The sequence below is a fragment of the Manduca sexta genome, chromosome 20 (genome assembly GCF_014839805.1).
Source record: "Manduca sexta isolate Smith_Timp_Sample1 chromosome 20, JHU_Msex_v1.0, whole genome shotgun sequence".
Taxonomy (NCBI): Eukaryota; Metazoa; Arthropoda; class Insecta; order Lepidoptera; family Sphingidae; genus Manduca; species Manduca sexta.
In genome coordinates this window covers 3130558-3154551 of record NC_051134.1, presented here as the reverse complement: position 1 = coordinate 3154551, position 23994 = coordinate 3130558, and the positions used below count along the sequence as shown (strand labels likewise).

At 32.1% G+C, this 23994-nt stretch overlaps 1 protein-coding gene across 6 annotated transcripts in view; it reads right to left on the bottom strand.

The window, feature by feature from the left end:
- LOC115445493 overlaps positions 1–23994 on the bottom strand; it is a 286442-nt gene that overhangs the window by 119972 nt on the left and 142476 nt on the right. Inside the window, exons 1-2 of one of the 6 annotated variants that reach the window (XM_037440700.1) lie at positions 15701–15887; positions 9122–9350 (exon numbers count right to left, since the gene is read on the bottom strand). The exons of 1 other annotated variant lie outside the window; for it this stretch is intronic. The gene's annotated coding sequence lies outside the window, so the exon portion shown is untranslated. Of the gene's footprint in view, positions 1–9121; positions 9351–9529; positions 9548–15324; positions 15653–15700; positions 15888–23994 lie in introns of those variants that run through there. 4 more of the 6 variants (XM_037440702.1, XM_037440701.1, XM_037440704.1 and 1 more) reach the window with 4 other exon arrangements.

Here is a 23994-nt window from a genome sequence, read left to right as displayed (position 1 = left end):
GTTAAAGCAAGCGATAATTCACAAAGAATACACACATAATTTTTTAGAAAAGTCAGAGGCGTGTGCCCTTGGGATTTGAACCTGCGGACATTCGTCTCGGCAGTCCGTTCCACAACCAACTAGGCTTTCGCCCCTTTTTTGTTTGAACAATATTGAGATGAAACTCGCGATTGACGTCAAGTTAATAGAATTAGCGTCTGTTTTTTTTTTATAGTATACGTGTTAATATCCTACACATCTTTATAATTTATGCACATTCTTGACTGATGGAATGGAAATATTTGTGAGAACTAATTTAAAAAGTATAAACATATTGAATAATATAAATTTGCCGTGTTCCCTTTTTTAAATAAAATTTAATTAATATGGTATCGTAATCTGACCTCTGTTGCTTTAAATCTAGTCAAATGTAAAAAGAAGTTTTTTGCAAAATAACAATAAGACGTATTGTTTTTTTGCAAAAAAACTATAATATTATAAAGTTTCTCTATGTATTTAATATTCTAATGAGGTATAATCTGATTGCATAATTTTAATAATATTTACTTTTGTAATGTAACAACATTTCATTGATTTTATGCATTCTCTTTAGTTTGAAGTCTGCTAAAATTAGTTTATAAGTAATGTAACTGGACTCGTACTGAATTCTATATTCGAAACAATTACAATATTTATAAAGGAAGTTATTAGGCATCTATTACTCTTATCAATGTTAAATTATTTCTGAAAAAAGTAATGTTGCAAATTTAATTGCACATCGGAGTTCGATTTTTAAATGATTTGTTTATAGACGAATAGAAACCAAAAATACTTTTATTTAAATAACTTAAAAAAAAAAACACGTCGAATTGATAACCTCCTCCTTTTTTTGAAGTCAGTTAAAAATTGAACAGTGTAATTAAGAATTTTTAGAGTAAGTATTAAAGGGAACATTTTATACCTTATCTAATTATTATGCGTGATTATGTTAATTATAATATATTTGCATATTTAATAATAGATTTTGTTCATTAAGAAATATAAAAGATATGCACAAAATTGCGCAATCTTGATGCAACAGTCTAGAATCAATCCTATGAAGTTTTTTTTACTAAAATAAAACATCTTCGTAAATTGAAGATTCACGATTGATAAAAACAATATAAAAAATACCCAAGTTTCTATTAATAAATAAATCTTATAGTTCAAATAAAAATATAATATCAGAATAGCATTGCGCATTATATCTTTTATAGGTAGACTTCTTTTAGAGGTCCATATTATCATAATATTACAGAAATTTTGTCAGGAACCTTAGGGCTTAGATAATAGAGGGGGCGAAAGGATTGTCATTCATTTTACCTCCTACTGAGCATAAAAACCCAATAACACTTTATTCAACACAGGGTTCGAACCTTTGACACTACACACAATACAATCACACCGTTTGAACCGGGGTGGAAGTAACCACGAAGTTGTTGTTTCTCAAGCCAGCATGCATGGTTCTATCAAAGAAATATCGTACACGAATTGTGACGCTCTTTTTTGGAAGTCAGTTAAAATTGAAATCAAAACATCGCGTGTTGTCTGCACGTTGTGTCCGTAAGTCTAAATCCACCAGCCTTGACGGGGTCAGCGAAATGGTTGGGAGAGGCGCTGACGCAAATCAAGGCCGAACACGCCCCATTACCATGGGCGACATTATTGTTTCAGGGTGTGGAGCTCTTTATTGTTTGTATCAATTTACTTGATGGCAGGATTTTAATGGCTAGTTAGGGCTGAAGTATGATATTTTTAGATTGAGGTTTGAGTCGATATAATTGATAGAACGTGGTATAGTATTGAGTCCGAATTTATGTTCTGTATTGATCGTATTTTTAATATATTATTTAATAATTTTGCCAACTGACCATATTTTTAATGCGGAAAAAGTATATATAATTATATTATAATGTTATAAAATTTGACGCCTGGCCATTTTTAATCGCTAATAAAATAACGGTTACGAAGGCACGAAAATTTAGTATCCTATATTTAAAATATTCAAATTGCCCGGATATTTTGCGTCGTAAGCATCATCTCTGTTTACAAATAAGATAAAGACAAAAATAGACCACAATCTCGTAACATATCTCGATGTCATAAAATAAATTATCACTCTTTAAGATTGAATGCTTGAAAACTATGTTCATTTATACTCGAAAAACTTATTGTGACAACCCTAAATTTTAATATAGGGACAGGTAGCAAAAGTGGAGATGGTAGGCGTAAAATTACTTATAAAAGGACATTTAATAAATTGCATTCCAGATGGAAAGCTTTTGGTATCCCGACACAAAATAATTAAATGCATAATGAATTAATATCATATGTGCAAAATTCTAAACCCTAGTACCATCCTTAATTGGACCTTTTTATGCTAAAGGAAACCAGGCTAGAACCGAAAAATAAAAGCCCTTCAAATCACATTTTGTATATTATTATGATTTTACATGATATAGTCAATCTATCAGTGGCGAAGGGTGAAAATTTTCAAAAGGGAACCCGACGAAATATTTTTTGTACAGTTAACATAATATAATACGCTGTTCATAATCAATTAAAATCAGTAAAATATCATAATACTTAATAATTTCCTTCTAAAATATTATGTCTAGTCTCCAAATTTAAGTACAAAATAATCATATATTTTGTACATGGGTACTTAAAAGAGTCCAACAAGAATTAATAACGCACAAACACTAATTATACATTCTAAATTATTAAAAATATTTCGCGCCAATAGCTCAACATGAAGCCGCAAATTCTCGGGTTACCCTGAAGTACACAGACACGCACGCACACATGTAATTTTACGTCACTTCCAAAAGATTAGACAAAGACACCGTGCTGCGTGTGAAAGAGACAACAATATCGCGAGGGAAGCTATGCGCGGCCGGGTTCACTTCAAACACTATAAGGCGCGAGCACTGCGCGCGAGTTACAATTTAACGAATTGATAGGAACGACAGATATCATTGAAGTATTGATTAATTTAATAAATATAAGATGACTTATTTGAATATACTATTTTTATTCTAATTACATTGTTATGTTTTTCTTTTATTATTTTTAATTAATTTACAAAAGGTAACCCGGTAGGAATCGGCTTGTATGGACGTTTCGCCACTGCAATCTATATTACTCTTATGCAAATCAGAATCATTACCAATCCACCAATCTTGTTGTTTCTTTTCGCATAACTACATCCAATTGGAATTACTTTCTGTTAAGGATTTATTCGTAGACGCTTGGGTAATTTATCCACATTGAAAAGGTACTGACATTTAGGGCTTGGCATTTCGCTCATCCTACGATCAATACTCCCACGGACCCTGCATTTTCAACATTGAAATATTTATTACCAATCTTCAAAGAAAATTGTAACACGATTATAGTCCTTACGTATTTAGGAATAGACTTTATTTCTTTATAAACCGACATTTTTGTTTACAATAAATCACAAGAAACTTAATTAAATCTGTTGTAATATTGACATCTATCTAGTTGGAAAATTACAGTATTTTATATTACAAATAATAAACACGATAAAACAACTGGATTGTAGTTAGAACAAACAAAACACACTCGACTCGTAAATCAAAGCGTTCCTCAGAATCAGTACCGTGTCAACTATTCTATTCAACTAATTGTAACTTTGTGTAAACATCGTGTAGAATACATCAATCAGATACCGCATTATATAAGATACTGAATACTTCCTTATTCGACATGCCTTATAATTTTCCAGTTGACTTTTCTTAGCGAGTTAGTTTTACAAATGCATATTGTTACAATACAATTCAAATATCGGCTAAGTAAGCTTTCTGAAATCTTTAGCTCACCTCTAAAACAAAATATAATATTTCTTGAAAAAGTTCACTTACATTGAAAAAGAATAAACAAAAATATTTTGTCTATCTATAGCATTAAAGAGTACTGTAGATTCCTAATAGTCCAAAAAACTTCAAAATAGATTTAGTACCTCCTGAGATTAGCGAGTTCAAATAAACAAACTATTCATCTTCATAATATTAGTATAGAAACATACGAGACTAATCTAAATATCTATAACAATTCAAATGACATACTACATCTAAATGTTTATCCACATCAATATCTCGACTCTAATAAAGAATACTTTCACATCAAAAGTGCAAATAACACGAACCGTTCTGCGAAAACGAGCTATCACGAGCACTTAACCTTAAACTGCGTGATAACATGCTCGGGTATTGTTTCGTCCTCTTTATCTTCATCAGTCAGAGGCATTGACAAGGTCGCGCTCCCGACTCGTCAAGGCGAATGCGAATTACTCGAAGGGGTCTTCTTTGCCATTCAAATGTTTTAAATTGACTGGAAATATTTAGTTTGCATTTTGCAATAACATCAAGGGGACTAATTTAATGGTAAAATATTCGTTTTGTTGACAAGAATCATGTTTTGCTGAAAAGCTATCTATTGGTAACAATTAAGAATTATTTATTAATTATAAAAAGCTATTATCAATTAAAAATCATTTATGCAGTAAATTTTCCGATAGAGTAAAATTTATTTAAAGAAAAAGATCTTCGCAACAACATTTGCATTGTGTTTATACAATAAAAGCTTAATTGTATAAAAATAAAGACATTTTACATGGTGGTTTTACCGTTTTCAGCATATTTAAAAATATAATGGACTCATAGTCGACCTGTGAATTAATATTTGTGTAGATTCTGTTGCGACAAATATGATGTTACTAGATGTATTTATTGTTACGGGCAACTTTAAACTACAATTAAATTATTAAAATATATTTGTAAGAAATATTCAGACAAACTCAGCATGTAGGTGTAATTTTTTAGACGTATAATATTTACGAACACATTGTAATTTAATAATAATCAAAGCTTTCACGCCATTGATATGTATTAAATACAAATAAACTTTAATTATGAAAAAAAATATTTTCTTTATAAGAAGTTTCAACTTCTTGTAAAGTTATGACATAATCTGCGTATTTTTCTACAAAATCATGTTTTCGCATCAAGATCAATCTTCGCTTATCAGTGTAAGATAAAAAAGACTAACATTATCAAATCAAATTGCTAAAATATTTGCATATTTTTGTATAGATTTACATTTATAGCTTTTATAATAGACATTTTACAGGTTGTACTCCACTGAATCTCTATTCAGTCACCAAAAGAAGGAGAAGATGGAATAAACGATCTGCATCTAGCGACGTCGTATGATATGTATCAGGCCTTACTATAAAAAGACACACAACACGCCACATCGAAGAAGGGGTAGGCCGAAGTGCAGCCAGGGCAACTAATTTATGCCTGTGCGTTTCACCGCATGATTTGATAGGAGGTGAGCCTATAGCCATATCGAGCACAAATTCCATACTCCGATCTGATACTGCAGAGAAAAACCTAATATCACTGCTCGACACGGGATTCGAACCCGAAATATCAGAACTTCGTACGTGTCACGCAATAAAACTACGCCACTCAAGAACTCAATGTCAATATAATTAAAAAAGGAAAATAATATTACTAATAGATAGAAAAACAGTATTTACACATACTTAAATATCAATGACTTGTTGAAGAAATCGTGAAAGTGGAAATCCAATTTACTATATTGTTCTTTATCTTTGATTGGACTTAGCCTTAGTGGGTAATGAATTAACCAATGATAAAGAAAACCCATACGTCATTGGAACAAGCGATGTAGACATTAAACCTTGCCATACATTGCGTTGATAGCAATATCCTTTAAGGAAACAAATTACTGTATCTTTTGTAAGGTGTTAAAGTTCACACATTCAATGTTTTGCTATGTATATTGGTTACCTTAGATAAACACAAGCAACAGCCAAGTTGGGTGTGGAATGGACTGCCGAGACGAATGTCCGCAGGTTCAAAACCCAAAGGCATAAACATCTCACTTGTCTAAAATTATGTGTGTATTCTTTGTGAATTATCTCTTGCTTTAACGGTGAAGAAAAACATCGTGAGGAAACGTGCATAACTAAGAGGTTGTCTATAGGAGTTTTGAGGGTTTGTGAAGTCTACCAATCTGTAATTGGCCAGCGTGGTGGACTAAGACCTTATTCCTCTCAGTAGTAGACAAGCCACGTGCCTAACAGTGGGAGAGTATATAATACAGGGTTAATATTATTATATTGTACATCGAATGGTTTTATATTGATCTAAAATTGGACTTTTATTCGAGTCAAATTGCAGTGCCATTAATATTTTTTTTTGTTAGTCTGCTCTGTTTGGATTATGTTGCATAATTGTCACAAAATTGGTCTAGTAGAGTTCTATAGAGTCTTAAGGCCATGATAATTAAAACGATTTACACCGTGTCTTGTCTTAAAATAATAAAAAACACAATAAATATGTACACCGTATAGCATACACCGTAAATACACATAAATAATGAAGTTTAATACAATTAAAGTTAACAAAGTTATAATGCATTTAATGTATCACTTTAAGACTAGGGTATGGTCAAATAAAAAATATATCTTACATTGTCATCTATCTATACATATTATTATAAGACAAAGTCCCCTTTTCTGTCTGTATTTATGTTATCGATTTTCTAAAACTACTGAAAGGATTTTTATGAAATTTGTTATAGAGATAGTTTATGACCCTGGGAAGATTATGGCTATTTTCTATCCCGGGAAAATATATAGCGGGACTTTTATCCCGGACAACTCATTCACGCGATCGAAGCCGCGAACAAAAGCTAGTTTCGCATAAAAAGATCTCGGTAATCGACAGTCGTTAACGTCCAGCGTACGTTAAGAGATAGATCACGTAACTAGACTGCATGCTAGGTTGGAAATGTGTTTGTTCTATTCTATATTATTTAGTACCATATTTTATCGTTTACCAAGCTAAAATAATAATATTTATGTTGGAATTATATTTTGTTTTTCTCTACTGGAAGCCATTATACATTTATAGGATTTCACATTTTTTAAACTTGGAAGCCGAAGCATGATTTAATATCACGACATCTAGCGGTACGTTATAAAATCAACAAATGTCGAATTTAGTGAAACTTTTTATGAATGAATTACGCGCATACATACATTTGTTGATAAAAAATTTTGGTAGTTCTCGGTTACCCATGGTTGATGATTAAAAATATTCTCTTTGTTGTATAACTTTAACCGTTTACTCAGCGCAAGAAACGGAAACTCTCAAAATAAATAAATTTACCCCGTTTTTCATAACGTGATGTCATATCGCCTGTAGCCTTCCTCAATAAATGGGCTATCCAACACTAAAAGATTTTTTGAATTCGAACCATTAAAAAAAATTGTTTGAGTAACTACTGTTCCTCAAACAAGCGCGTTCAAACAAACAAACTCTTCAGCTTTATATAATAGTATAGATGTAGATAAATAGCATAGATTGTAAGTTACGTTCAATACAGAGAATACTAGAGGAAAACTGTAAGGAAGTTCGCGTATCATTGGTATAGTAATTTATTGTGTGTGAGTAATGTTATGGTGCTCTAAACTTGTCACGTCTAGGACATATGAGATTAATATTGTCAATAGCATTTATTCTATGTAGTCTTTTAAATTCGCTGTACATGTTAAGTTTATTAAAAAATATATATATTTATAAGAAAAAAATTCGTCATGAATATGAAGTGTATAGGCGATTTGAATTTTAGAATTTGTTCAGCTACTTTTGTGGCTGACTAAAATAAACCGCAAATAATATATTCGTCTATTTATGTACCTACTTATTTCACTATACTGAATTGAATTTATTTTTTTTATGATAAAAAAAACACGCAATAAAACTACATTAACGTTTTAATTTGTGCTTTTCTTAATATTCCTTATGAAGTAGGAAGTGTAAGCCCTTGTGAGAACTACGTAAATGTCCTGGGCTTTATGAAAGATGTTATTGTGCAGGATGATTGAGTTTAGGTATGTTGCTACTGCTTATGGGCATAAGTTTGTACTTATATATCTAAATAATATTAGTAACAAATATTATTATTTTTGCCGTTGTACTAATATATAAATTTGCTTGCTGTGGTCTCCTATAATTGAAGAAGCACGTCACATTGTATTCATTATATGCCGTGTATCCTTTGTTGGAGGTCCTTAAATAAATAAATAAATGACGGATACTCTCAGCGCATTGATATCACCTCTTGTATTAAAAGATGTATAGAATGTTCTTTCATGTATTGTTTTATATTTTTTAAAACCGGGATTATGCTACCTAGAAATTGATAAATTCATTATATTGTTCTTAATTAAAAACCTAAAATCATTACTACACCCAAGCCGATGTTTTAAAAACTACCATGTTTAAAAATTAGAGGCTAATTACACACCCAGGGTATAAAGTGCGGTTAGTCTGTCCTTGAGACGAATGTCAATATAAGGATTATTTAATAACTCTAACGTGTTAAATTACCCACTTTAATTAGACAAAAACCGTTTAGTAAATTGCAATACCACAAAAAATATTTTAAAAAGAAACTTAGTGGTTACGGTAGGGATTATATTACATAATAACCAATCACGTGGAATTAAGGTTGTAATGAAGTTTTTAGCTCATCAAATACATAGTTCATATATTCATTTGGCGATCAAATGTAAAGTCTTCATACGACGTCAATGCTGAAGATTAACTCTTCTCATATACCATTAGTTAGATGAGAAAAAGCTTTTATAAACACTAACCCTCTTATTCGTAGACGTTATTTATCTAAGGACGGAGCATTCCTGTGATAAGAAGTCTGTTTCTCAGCTTTATTTATTTGACAGCCAACTAGATTCAAGTTGTATCTCAATATTAGCCAGTTACAACGGCCCTATGTCTACGCACTGCGAAGGTTGCCATGCCGTCAGCACTGAGAAACAGACTTGTTATCACAGCAATACTCCGTCCTTAGATAAATAACGTCTATGAATAAGGGAGTAAGAATAACGGCAAAAACTTTGACATTAAAAGAAACTTCTAGACCACTTTTGTTTTACGCTCGCATACGATTACACTTCAAAGTAATACTGCTGATAAAAACAAAAAAGCATCAACAAAAAAGTTGTCACAATCTAACTCACCGACTTCGTTCTGGGTGACATCTGTTGTCAGCTGGACGACAACTGACACGTCATATGTGTCGACCTCCAGTTTTCCGCTACTTTTGGTACACAAAGTCGAATTACATCACGGGGCACCACACTATCACTGTTTGATCACTAACTCGATCCAATCGGACGAGCGATCAGTCACCGTGAAACTGAAGGTTTCCTCTTCCGTTTTTTTAGACGAGTTCGTTCGTAGATCAACCTTAAAAATAATTAGTTTTTACTTTTAGTGATTCAAAACGCGGTATCTTTAAACGATGTCTAAATGAAGGTATATTTTCTATTCTGCTTTAGAAAAATATTAATTATTAAAAACCTTTTTTATTTCTACATTACTGTTTTTTTTGTCATACGCAACACAACACTTTCCTTAATGAATACCTGGACAGCACTAAGGACATTCATGTTGTTTCACTATCATTATAACCCGAGCTGTCTGTCAAATTGAATAACATGTTGCCAATTCAATTTTAAAATACTAGACAATTTCTTTTAAACATTCTAGTATCTTGGCAGTGCTTATTAGAGAAGTCATATTTTATGGTTCATAATGACTCTAGAATAATGTTTTTTTTTTTTTATTATTGTTTCGCTTTACCATACTTGTGTAGGAATTATTTTCAAGTTTTTCATATATTATAATAATTGATTCTATATGCGGTATTGTTTTTATTTTTAGAATAGATAAATTTAACAACATATTGCCTTGAAAGTTCAAATTTAATTTGGAGATGACGTTACTACAGCCTCAATATTTGTTCTAATTTTAAATAATACAGTCAATTATCATATATTAACATTTTACTACATAAATAACTTTGATTGGATAACTTTACTACGTATTATATCATCAGAATTAGGTTTTATAGATGAAAATAAATGGAAATTCATGTAAAGGGCGGAACAAGGGCGAGACGGAGTTTAGGTACAAGCAAAGTGAATTATATTTTAACTATATTATATAACGTCCAAAATCAAATAATTCTACCTGACCTTGAAGTTATAAGATAGCTTGTGTAATATCTCACAGTATATTAAAAATATTCAGATCTAGATAATCGATTTCACCGTGAAAATTAAAGTATAAAAACAAATTAACAATTTTAAAACAATGTATTCACCTCAAGAAATAAGAATTGTTATCTACAGTTATTTGTATATATTCAAGGATGAAAACAAATACTATCTATCTTGCCTTGTACTTGTTCTACACTAAAAAACATTTGCGGAAATTCGATTATTGGACTATCAGTTTCGTATTAATTAAAACAGTAGCTGTGTATTATTACCTCATGTCATTTATTATTTAACTTTATAAAAGGATCGCTTTCACAATTATTTTTTAGTACTCTGTATTTATGTATGGCATCACGGAGCAAAATTTATATTTCTGGACCCAAAGGTACAAAATCATTTTTTTTTATTTGTTAGTCATTGTTTAAAACAGAAATAAGTCTTATGTTACTTGCAAATATCACATCTTCAAACATCATGAATAGGTTTTGAAGAATAAAATATCTTTGCACTTTTGCCGTTCATATTAAGGCTCAAGTGCATCAGTTATTAGGCCAATTAAATTATTTATTGGTAAGGTAACTTATGTTTTAATGTTTAATCATAAAATTCGAGATTCATTAATTACTTTGACATTTTTACTTTGTAGTTTTGCTACTGTCTTTATATCTTGGCTTACTAAAGGAATTAAAATATAATCAACAACCTTGTCCTAAAAAAAAAATTTACTAGTTTTGAAGTATTTTCTAGCACTTTGCATTTTGCCCGCGAAGGCAACCTATATCCAATACAACTATAGTACACTACATAATATTATGCGTATAAGATAAATTATTTCAGTTTTTAAATTTAGAATAGAAATCGTGCTGTATTCAGATAGACCCCAATCACAGTTTGGAACAGAAATTAATTCGAAATATCGGTAGCGATCAAATTGCAACCCTAACACTCGGGAATAGTGTTGTCAGTGAGATTATGCTTTAAGTCTAGAATTCTGAATATCGGTAGCGATCAAATTGCAACCCTAACACTCGGGAATAATGACGTCAGATATAGGCTTATGTGATTGAGTTTATGCTTTATCTATATATTAGCAATGTTACATAGGATGTGAAAGTTGTGAATGTCATTGGCCCAGGCCTTCAGGTCAAGATTAATGTTACCTACGCGTTACCCTACGACGAGTTAAAGGAAATACCAGTTACAGCCAGGGTTGTTAGGTGCAAGTTTTCTGCTCGACAATCCGGTTTTTCATCGTTTCGTCTGACAAAAAACTAGATTGCAGTTATCCGGTTATTAATGCTAATAATGTTGATAAATGGGCCAGTGTTAGATGAAATTGTTTTAACTCTTATTGTGGAGAGCACCAAAAACACAATAATTGCGTATTACCGTTATTTTTAAATAAACATTCGTTATGATAAAATTTATAAATAAATATAGAAAAGAGTGCTAGCAAAAATAATTTTATCAAAATGTGTTTAGCCATTTTGCCATAATACGTAGTTATTATAAGGTAATCTAAATATAACATTGTATCGTATATTATTTAATAAGAACAGGAAATGTAATTGATTCAGTTTGTGCAACTAAATGATAGGAAGGAAGGCAAAAAATACGATAACCATAATACATCACGGATTGACTTGTGTATCCTGTGGATCAGTATGATTGAAACAGAGCGGTCCCCACCAAAATACTTCTTTTTTGGAATTTATTGTTGGCAATATTATATATTTCCTGTCAGTGTACTTTCATTGTATTTGTTTCGCAAAGTTAATACATTGATTAAGGTTCTGGATTCTGTTGTATTGCGTGGATATTTTTTTGCTATTTTATATGAAAATATTTTTAAATAGCTACAGCATAAAAATACAAATTATTCTAATTCCACATGGAACATTCTCCTGAAATATTTTTTTGCAAAACAAAAACGTTTTCTTTCTCAGAATCGAACCCAAGCTAGTTCATCGCTACGAGGGAGGTCGAAAGCACACATATCTTGGGAATAACAATGCATTTGATAAACATTATATCAGCAGATTCCAACGGGAGCGCCGCATAAAGGAAATAAAATATAAAGTTACGAGTTAAGATTGTAAACAACGTAAGTGGGTTAGGAAAGCTATGACTCATCCATCAATGAACGTTTTTATTGAATTACTCTGAAGGCAATCGTCCCGGTAGTGTTGGGGTTGTGTAAGACTGCGAACTAAGATGTTCTGAGTTCTATTCTCAGGTTATCCGGGGTAATATATTATTTATTTTTTTGCTGGTGGGAGGATACATTTAATATCCGCCCGGATAGTGACCACCGTACACAATGTGTTAAAACCCGCACAGTGGCCCACATAAGTGTATCGCGATCCGGATCTAGCCTATGTATATCCGTTCCATCAAGCCGACATAATTGTGTCGACTGCCGAGGTGTAATCATTTCTCGTCAGTTGATATTCTATTGGTTACCATCAGGTGCAGTGGGACCACTTTACAGGACCGATATAAAAAAGTTTATTTTTTTTATTCGCCCAGGACTCAATCTCCAAAATATGGTTAATGTCAAGTTTTGCGGACGAACGTAAACATTAAACCAAATCTGTTTATACTGTCCGGTACGGTGCAAGCATTAAGAAACTTCTTACCCTGGGATTGAATTCGAGACTTCGGACTCGTCAGTCAATTCAAAATAATTAAAATTTTTAAACCCATGGCTATAATTAAAGTTCGTGATGAAAACTTGTATTTCTTTTCATCGACTGCTTGATCGAACATACAGATCTTAACATCTGAATAAACATTGAAAATGAAATGACCATCTGACGCTGCATTTATAAGATATTAATTTTCACATTTTCCTGTATCTGAGCGATAAATATTCTGCATGTTATTACTTTTAATTAGCCTTTTGTGCTGTTTTGAATCAAGAAAAATCTTTTGAAACTAAGTTATTCATAATACTTTCTAAAACTGTTTTTCAGATTTTATCCCGTGTTTTATATTATACTTTTCTCCCGACGTTTCGAAGACTGCAGCCTTCATGATCACGGCGGACTGAGGTGTTGGTCGTCCGAAAAGTCAAAGTTCCAATATCTACCTACATTTTACTTAAATATTTTTATTTTAATATCTAACATTTGCATAAACATAATAAATCATAATACTTTCTATTAAGAAGTCAAAGCTATGACGTAACAAAAATCTCCAAGAACTAATAAACGCTAAATTATATGATGGAGTATGTTTAGAGAGCGCAAACATCTCTACGTACTAAACAACTTATCAGTAACAGCCTCGTGGTTTTTGTCACATGTTATTTACATAATAATTATTTTTTTATACAACCGGTTAGTCATTCACGCTATGGCACAACGGTTTCGGAACTAATGAGTTTTTTAGGTCTACTTAAATCACTACTATTATTCGAGTAAGTATAACTATATAGATATAAACATATAACATGTAGAATGTGTACTTCAATCGTACAAGTTGTGGGAAGAGTCTTCAATAGTGCAATTCTCCGAGTCAGTTTATTTCAGTTACATATGATAGGGAGCGAGCCTGTCGCCATGTCGAGCATAAATTTCCATCAAGTGCAATCTACGTGTGTTTTTCTAATAACCTTTAAACAATTATTATAAATTTAAAGCAATTATATTCATTTGCGTCTTCATTAAAAATCATTGGTGATGATTAACTATTTTTATCTTATGTTTCTATATATATAACTATTTAAAAATTATAAAAATAATATACATATATATGATCATAATTTTGACATCTGGAACTCATGCAATTCCTATACCCACTATCTATACTCTATTTAAAACAATCTATCTCTGCATATGAGATATGATATTCATCTTCATAAATTACTCATACGCATGTATACCACAGATAAATTATGCAACGAGCCTAGTTCCATGGTCGTTTGGTCGCAACTGTCTAGCGCTGAGGCCGCGTGAGGCCAATACCTTCTCAATAGGAAATAAAAATATTCACCATTGGACTAAGTTTAAATAATTCAATTTATAACTTTGCCAAACTTTAATAACTTCATCATATTTTTTATTAAAAATAGAGTCGAATTTATTATTGTCAAATAGGGATATAACAGTTCAAGGATCAGAATATAAATTGCTGCCTGTGATATATCAAACAACTAATAGACCAAAGAAGTACCGACATATTCAAACGAGTAAACCAAAAAAAAAATACTTATTCGATCGATTTTAGTAAACAGCTTCTCTTCTTCCCGATATTCCTACATCCTCAAATACGCCTTAAAACTTTGCCTTATTAAGTCTTTCAGATCTCATTTTAAGCCTTTATCATGTTTCTTAATCACTTCACTTGAATAAATAAAATTACTTCAAAATTCAAATAATCTTCACTCATCAAACGAAACACTGATATCTAAATAGCCATTTTAATGGATATTTTACGATGTGGTTAATGATGTTCCTTTAACACTATTACCTATAAATTAATGGTAAACCCAGCATGAGATACTAGGCTGAACGTTAAAAACATTTTATTTAATCTCTGTAGATGATAATGACATTTAAATTGAAAACAGCAAACAAGTCATACTCAAGAAAAATCTAAATTATACAAGAAATGGCCGTGGGAAAACAACATTGATATAAGACCGTAACATCTTAAAAGATTATAAAAAACAAAAAAGTACAAAGCAAGAATATTTTACGTAATGTCGAATACAAATTTTTGATTAAGTAAATGCTTTATTTATTAATAATAATTTAATACCACATCACTGGCAGAATAGAATATTTCCTTACTCGTAATGGGTTTTAAACATTGCATTATTCATAAATTATTTAAAAATTATCTCACGATTAAATGTTCTATTTGGATGGTTAAACGTTTTTTTTTTCTTAAAGCGAGTGTTTTTTCTGCAAGCAACGGAACGCATCGCGCACGTGACAACGGCGGAAAATCGCGCTACCCTTGACGAGAGTAAAAACTGCGCCGGGACTAAACAGTACCGCTTATAATTTAACTAGTACGATTTACTAGTCAGCCATTAGCTAAGATTTATTAACAAATTGCATTATGATTAACAAATAATTGGTAAATGTAATCATTTCTGCGTAGAGATGAAATATATTCCATGTTAATTTATAAAAAAGTAATTGTCGTACCTCGTTAATGTATTCTCCAACTCCTGAGACTAATTGGAAGTAAACTGTATGAATTTTGAATGTATAACGAGCATTAATGTTTCACGTCATAATTATATACGCGGAACAATTAGTTCCATAAATTTGTCATGTTTCAAACCAAAAGAAAATAGGCTTTACACACGTCTGACTAATTGAATCGTATTACCGCCAATTTCCACTTATTAACTTGTAACAAGGCAGCCATTCGGAATCACCCTAACAATGATAGCTAACAATAAAATGCAGATAACGTGAGTTTTCCGGATAAAATACAAAATATGATAAATATTCATGAGCCGGCGTAACTAATAAGCACTGCCACTGAAACCGTTTTGAATCACTAAAGTATACACACGTCAAACAAATTTCACACGAACGAAGCGCAATGTCAAGTGCGGGGTTGTTTATCGCCGTCAACGCATCATGAATCTCGAACAATGTGAAAAAGGAACACACGATAAGGCACAAAACGTATACGATTCACGATGATAAGGCTAATACCTTATACCTGTTTGCGCGCGTGCGAGCGGCGCGCTGTTCGACGCACGAATGCCGCCAGGCTCTTTGCCATTGTTTACATCGGTAATTACATTTTCGTTCCGATCGAGTTTGCGGGTCGAAGGCTCCACTGCAGCCGGAAAATCTGGCCGATGTCCAACGCACGTCATCTATTGATCATCTAGTAAGGAAGCTCCGGTCTAACTTTTGTTATAGACGCGTTTTCCACTGTTCACAATGCAAGTCCTTACTGTCGCTATTAATAAGGTAACTTGAATACAAGCCTTTCTAATTTTAGATGTTCAAATAAAATTTAATATGTTACGATTTTCCTGTTTGATTGTTTATAAATAGTTCGAGGTATAACTGGTTTCGCGACTAATCGAAATTTTATCATTTGATTCAATGTAATATAACATAAATCGTAGTAGAAATTTGGCTATTTGCGTAAAGATTTTTTAAGAAACTTTTTGAATATAAAAGGTCAGTCTAGTTGTCCTTTGTTTAATAAGATTGAACTCTAGATGGCTGAGAAGATGGATGAATATCAAAAATTTACATATATATATCAGACACATAGGTTCCTCAAAGTGACTTTACGTCTAGTAACGAAAACGTGACATTCGTATTGTACACGTGTTTTATTTTATCGATTTATATATTAGTTAACGCTATAGTTAAATGAAATTCCTACACTATGAATCATTTTTACATAAAATGTAACATATATTTGCAGTAACCGACTCGGTAATTTGTTATTATTTTATTTCCAAGCGGTAAAACTTTGGCGTATACGAGAATAAACCAGCACGACTGGAGTGTTACCATTTTCTCAATGCCCATTGGAAGTAAATATATTTGTAACTAACTCAGAATAAACTGTGTTTTGATCTATACTTATAGCACTGGTTTCCAGTGGTTATCTTCATCATATTATCAGGGTCTATGAAATCCAACCAATCTCGTCGCTGTTTTACCTCTTTTCACCTGCTTTTGGGGAGCCTCTGTAACTTACATTCGTCACAAAGTAAACTAGTACGTAAATACCAAACGCACTAGTCATGAGAGCTAAAAAAATGCTTTTGTCCTGTGAACCATTTTTAGGTTTAAATTAATATTGTATATGTAATTTGATACACATAAATACTGATAAAAAGCAACCAAAACAGTATACACATTATCATAAGAATAAACACGCGATAAAAATAAAATTAACGCCATTTAACTGACTTAGAATATAAATTTACAGATTTTGTTTGACCAAAATCCTATTAAAAATTGGCGTACAGGTATATTTTATGATAAATTGTGACCAGTATAACGAAGCTTCTGTATTAAAGGTCATCGTCGTTTAAGATTAACAAAATAAATACAACTGGTAAAAAATTAAAATTACTGGTGGTAGGCCTCTCATATGTGACAGTCTGCCTAGGTACCATCGCAATGCCTATTGCTGCCGCTAAGCAGCAGCTTCAAACCGGAACACAACAGTGTATAGTCACTGTTGCGTTCCGATTTGAAGGATATTGTAACCAGTGTAATTACTGGACATAATAAGACTTAACATCTCATGTCTCAGGATGGCGAGTGCAGTGGAATACCAAATATGACTTTGTAATTCAAGGTGTTGGATGGTGTTTTTACTGTTCGTGGGCAGTCGTATCACTTACCATCAGGCGAACGGTAAGCTCGTCTTGTCATTCAAAGCAATAAAAAAAAATACAAGTCGTATTAGAGTATGAAAATCTTTCAACGTCAGATAATATGTTTGAGTATTACAATGAGTAGATTTCGCCAACAATTATTTCTTCCCATCCAATAACCGGCCAATTATCTCATTAAATATTATATTTGATATATTTAAGCATAAAAAAAGCTCTAACTGTTATGATTATACAACGGAAATAACCTGTATTAGTGAATTTGTTCCATTTCTGCTCACCCCTATGAATACAAAGACGTGCACTCATGTTTTTAATGCAAAATAATATATACTTAATGATAACCACAAATACAAAGTTCAAAGTTGTCTGTAGCTAGCTTATAAAATTATTTAATAATTAAGAAAATTTTCGAATAAAATACATAACAAACAATATGCCACTCTAACAGCAAACTCCGACATATGTTTGCATGTCACTACGTCCAAAGGAAAAACAAAAGATAAACGAAACGTAACAAGCTTGTCATTTGAAAGAAATTATTGTCCAAAACTTTGCGTCATGCGAGATCGTGACATAGAAATTACTGGACTCACTGACGATATATTAGCATATTATATTATTACTTTAAACGGATTTTACCACCAATTAGACTTAAGAATTTAAAACAATGTGTTTATTGTAAAACAAATGTTAAGAAATTCAAACAATTGTATTAAAATGTGTGTTTTTGTGTGGTTCTCACGGTAGAACTATCGGACGTGGACGGTGGATCAGGAAATTAGTGTTTTTTTTTTCAGGTAGACCAAGGTGGACAGGTTATCATAGTCTATACGTGATTGAATTAAATATGAAGTCAAAAATAGAGATGTGTAGCTTAGCCACTAGATTATTTGATAAAAAAGCATTTCATTCCATAAAACCATAAACCAAATAATGTTCAAGCGCGCTGTGATAACTTACAATGTTAGTGATTTTAAGTTTGTTATTATTTCTACATTTTATTGTATTTTATTTTAATTATAAATAAAAAATAATATTTTTATTGATACATCATTTACAGAGTATTTTTTATACTGCGTTACAAACTGAAAGCTCATGCCCGTCTTCACAACTGCTAACATTGTGCCCAAAGATCATCCATGAATAGTAAATATTTATTTTCGCCTAAAACCCTGGGTTTATTTTTCTGTTTTTTTTTTTTATAATTTTGTTAGCTTAGGGCAAATAATGTGTGTAACTATATTTCTGACTGAATGAAAGTATTATGTCGCCACTTCGACAGTTTCATAGTAGTGGCCTTAGGGTGTGTAAAATTAAAATCACTTTTTATTAATATTTATTTTGTTCAAACTTACACTTTTTTATTTTACATCTACGGTTAGGGTTAAAGTATATATGATTTCCGATGAAGAAATAATATCAAATTATTATCTTGTTAAGTCTAATTGTGTCCATACGATATGATACGATCGGAAATTGTGAAATGACAAAAGGAGTCCTTCAACCCTTCCCCAAGAAAATAAGTCACTATGAATCACAAAATGTGTTTGAGTCACGTAAGCTTCCAAGGGTTCGTTACCCTTCCAATGCTATATTTAATGTACTCTTAAAGATGCTAGTTTAAAAAATGTATTTGAATTATGATTATTTCAGTCGCCATTGAAGTAAAACTGCTTCGGTGGGAGTACAGCTGCAGTGCTGAGGTTTCGGGTTTAATTCCCGGGTCGAGCTGTGATATTGGGGTTTCTAGACAGTATTAGACAGGAGTCTGGAATTTTTGCCCGATATGGCGATTGGCTCGCCCCTATCACATCACGGGATACCCACGGCGGAAAATGGGTGAAACAGCTGCGCCTCCATCTGACCTCTTCGGGGATAAAGGAGTGAGTATGTGTGTGAAGTATTATGATCTCAGTTGTAATACTATTGATGTTTATGCATTTATGGTTTAATTTTTATGTCCGTACATCATCGATATATACGTACTAGATTTGGCGTTCTGAACATTCACTGTGTTCAACTGACTTAAACTGCAATCCATACAACTGCTTTAGTATGGTGTCAATATTGCAGCTTGTGGTTGAGTACTGAGTGGCGCTCATGATATAAGAACCCGAGTCTAAGTGTAAACCTGGATTTGAATAAAAAATATTAGTCAAATAAGTAAAATTATTTGTTGTTCAAGTGGATAAATAGGTTATAACAGTGACGTTTTGGTTGCCATTTTAGTTCAGATTTTGAACAAATAGTTTATATGGTCGTTCGTGTCTATAGAATATACGTCAATGCCGTATACCACGTTTGGGCCCATAGATACCCGCATAGAACGTAGGTGATAGAATTATTCGTAGCTGATGCGTATTTACGTACGGACAAGTGCGTGTTCGTACTTAAGAAGCACTCGTATAAAAAACGAACTCATACGCGCATTCGTTTGTGCTCTCAGTTTTTTTGTGTTGACGGTAAAATTTATGTGATGTTAAAAGATTGATTGCTCGTGGGAGTCGCTTTGTTAGCCATCTTGAAACACAGTTTAATTCAACACTATTTCATCCGTAGATTTTCAGCTCAAGCCATAATACAAATTTTAATTCGTAAGTCTTTTTTCCAATTTGATTAGTTGTGCAAAAATATCCAACTCAGAACAGGTTAAAATATTTAATGAAGTGAACCTCAAGGAACACTAATTTATCTTTATTCCTCACGAAATTATTGTCCACTTCCATACTCCATAGCAAAATGGGAGACGAAATAATGAACAAAGGCACTTTTACTTCAAGTATGTACGTTTACAACTAGATAAGCCATTTGTAGAGCACTATGGATAAAAAAGGAGAAGTTGTAGATGATACTCCGTCGACGGGCCTTGCTACTGTAACAAGATGCATTATCAGTCACGTTCTTGCGCCACGATGATCGCCGCGCACCGCTGCTCGGTATAACTGCCCCCATCCTGTATGCCACAGTATGGTTATTTTTGATGTCACTGTCATTGGCGTGGTCATTTGCATAAATATATTGTACTGATTAGAGTGAAAGGGTGAGACATTAGAGGAAAAGTACCTTTATGGACAGGTCAATTAAATTTATATTTATTATACACATAGTATTTTTAAAGTAAGCCAACTCGGGACCGTGCCTCTGTTAAAACTTGTAAACCAGGCACTATATTGGCTTTAATTTCCATAGATTATGCCTATTTTAAAAAAATCAGCTGTGCGTGCCATTGGGTTTTGAACCTGCGGACATTCGCCTGACAGTCCGTTCACTCCCAACTAGATTATTGCCGCTTTTAAAGTTATAGAGTCCACTGTAAGGTGCAGGTATGCTTACGCTTTCATACTTCCTAAAGACGATGCGACATAAAAGAATTCTGATTAAGGGTTTTAAGGATTCTCATTCCGTTCGTAAGCTCTATAATCGCAAAATGAAATATTTTTGTAATTATCACCAGTCAAGTGGTATTTTATTGGAAGATAATAAAACAGAGTTTGAAGCCATTATACGCAAAGTAAGTAGGTATTCTGAGAAATATACATATTAGATTTCATGATACTGGTGGTAGGTCTCTTACATGTGAGAGTCCGCCTGGGTAGGTACCACCGCAATGTCTATTTCTGCCGCCAAGGAACGTGTGTAGTCACTGTTGTGTTCCGGTTTGTAAAACATTGTAGCCAGTATAACTACTGGACATAATGAGACTTAACATCCCATGTCTTAGGATGGCTAGCGTAGTGGCATACCAAACAATACTTTGTAACAAGGTGTTTGATGGTGTTTCTACTATTTATGGGCGGTCGTATCGTTTCCTATCAGATGAATGGCAAACTCGTCTCGTCAATCAAAGCAATATAAAAAAATTCAATCTGCTAGATGTTAGCTTGAAAAACGTAATCCAAGTCTACGAATGAAACGATCGTTTTTTTTTATTTGTATAAGGGTTAAAATCCTCACCACAAATTGAATCGCTATGCTAAGTCTACATTTATGTGGTACTGTCTGGCCCGCCAGGCCCGTCTATTGTGTGCGACAACAAAAGAAAAATTTTGGCAGGTGGACTGCATATTACAGCTGTTACGTAGTTATGAACTTATAAATATTTATGAATCAAAACAATTTTTGAAGCTACATCCATCAATATAGTGATGTATTAATTGTATAATTGTTGTACTATTAGTAGTGTATTTATGGACAATTTTATCGTGTACAGGATCATTTTGACATTACGTTAATAAATGAAACCACATTATACTGTTCGTCACCTCTGCTAACATTGTGCCACTAATCATCCATGAATAACGATTTTTTTCTTTAGTGCGACTATGGCGAGTGCGTGAAATATTTCTGTTTGAAAATGTGATGTTGCCGCTGAGACATCTCTCATCATAATAGTAATGTTAGGGCATATAAAATTAAAATTACTATTTTCCGTATTTATTTTGTTCAAAACTTACATTTTTTATTTTACATTTACTGTTCTGGTCACTGATTGTAAAGTGATTTTGTCAAAAAAATAAATATTTCGTTTTATTTAGTACCGTGATGTCAAAATGACCCTGTACTTATTCCTATAAATTAATTATAAAAACTATAAATTTGAGAAATGACAATAACTTCTTTTATATCAAAAATTGCATTTTATTTCCAGCCAGGAATAATATATATGCCATATGAGAGACACATTTTGTTTTGGTTACGACTAATCAGATAAAAGGGCTTTGTAAATTGGTCCTTATCAAGAAGTAATAAAGATTAAATGACTCGTACTTTGCATCAGCGTCGATTGCGTTCGTGCTTCTTTACAATTATCATATTGTATAAAATGCTTTAAGATTACATTGTATTACACAATTACATGGATTTGCTTAGTTTTTGTTGATGGTTGCTGTTATCACGTCGTTTTATTGTCATCGTGATTTAATTGGGTTATTATTGTTAGATAATAATATGGACAATTTAATTGTATACAACTGCACGCTAAATGTAATTTATATGTACGTTTATTTCACTGTATTTTTTTTATAAATATTATGTAGTTGTAACTAACTTTAACGTAGAATATGTTAATTATTTACTATTTATCTACATAATATTTTGAACGAGTCTGAATGTTAAAAATTAATTAAAAATATTGTTAATCTGGTGATGTATTTTATATCAAAAATTGCAAATTTAGCTTATTAACTTTGTGTTTTGTGGCAATATTCTCAACCATCTTATATATAATGTCTTTATACTTAAATACATCTTAACATAATCCCTTATAGTATAGTTATTATAAAATAACTTAATTTGACGTTTATTGTATCGTCTCCACCTCAGTGTACATACTTACTTATATTATGGTACCAATAAACATACCGAAAATACATGTTTTAAATCGAATACATCTACAGGAAAATTGTTATTTAAAATAAAACAATTGAAAATTATGGGAAGGCGACGTGACTTTACGGGTATTTAAAACAAATACAACGAGAATTATATTTATGTCACAAAATATGAAATATGTAAATTATATTTTGCTGTCAATACGTAAATAATATGAAGTTTTATTTTATTCTTATTGAAAATAAATTAATAATCAAGGAATATATGACGTTATCCGAGGATTTAAAAACATTAAATAAAATATAGAACAAGACTGCGATTTCTTCTTTTTAGAATATTATTTGAACTCGCATGACGTTTATGTAAAATAACTTGTTCAAATACTATGTTATTTATAGGTTTGTCTATTTATGACTTATCTAATTACCATACATTGCTTGCAATACTAATATTACCATCACGATTTTTGTTATAATAAAGTGGTATCATGTACACGTTCCAACCAGAACGCACTATATTGCCAGTAAATATACGTGAAATCTCAATTTGACGGTTGTTAATTTTTTCGTAGTATGACGTCATGTGTTTGGTTAAATCTATATTAGTAAAGTTTTTTTACCTGTGACTGAAATTTTGTCCGAATAGAATTTTTTATTATAATAATTTATTTAGTAGTGCTATTAATTAGAGATTTGCTCAATCCTTATAAATTATAAAACAAAATCCTCCGCTGCGTCTATCTGAACGCTATAAATATTAAATCTACAGAACGCATTTTGATGAATTTTGGTATGGAGTTAGTTTAAGACCCTAGAGAAGACATGGGCTTCTTTTATCCCGGTAAAATATATAGCGGGAATTTTATCTCTTAAAAACGGTTTCACGCGAGCGAAGCGAGAAAAAATTAGTTTTATTTACCCGAGCATGACAAAATGAACACATTGCACCTGATAGTAAGTGAAGCTGGGTCCAATAGAGTGTCGACTGACGAGAGACGATTACCTCTTGACAGTCGACACAATAGGCTACCGGACTCATTTTGGTTCTTTACTATTATCGAATATTTACATAATATAAATTATAACACAGAAGGAATTATTAAAATCCGGTAAAAAATCAACAAGTTATAAGACTTAGAATTTCGGTGGAAGAGGTA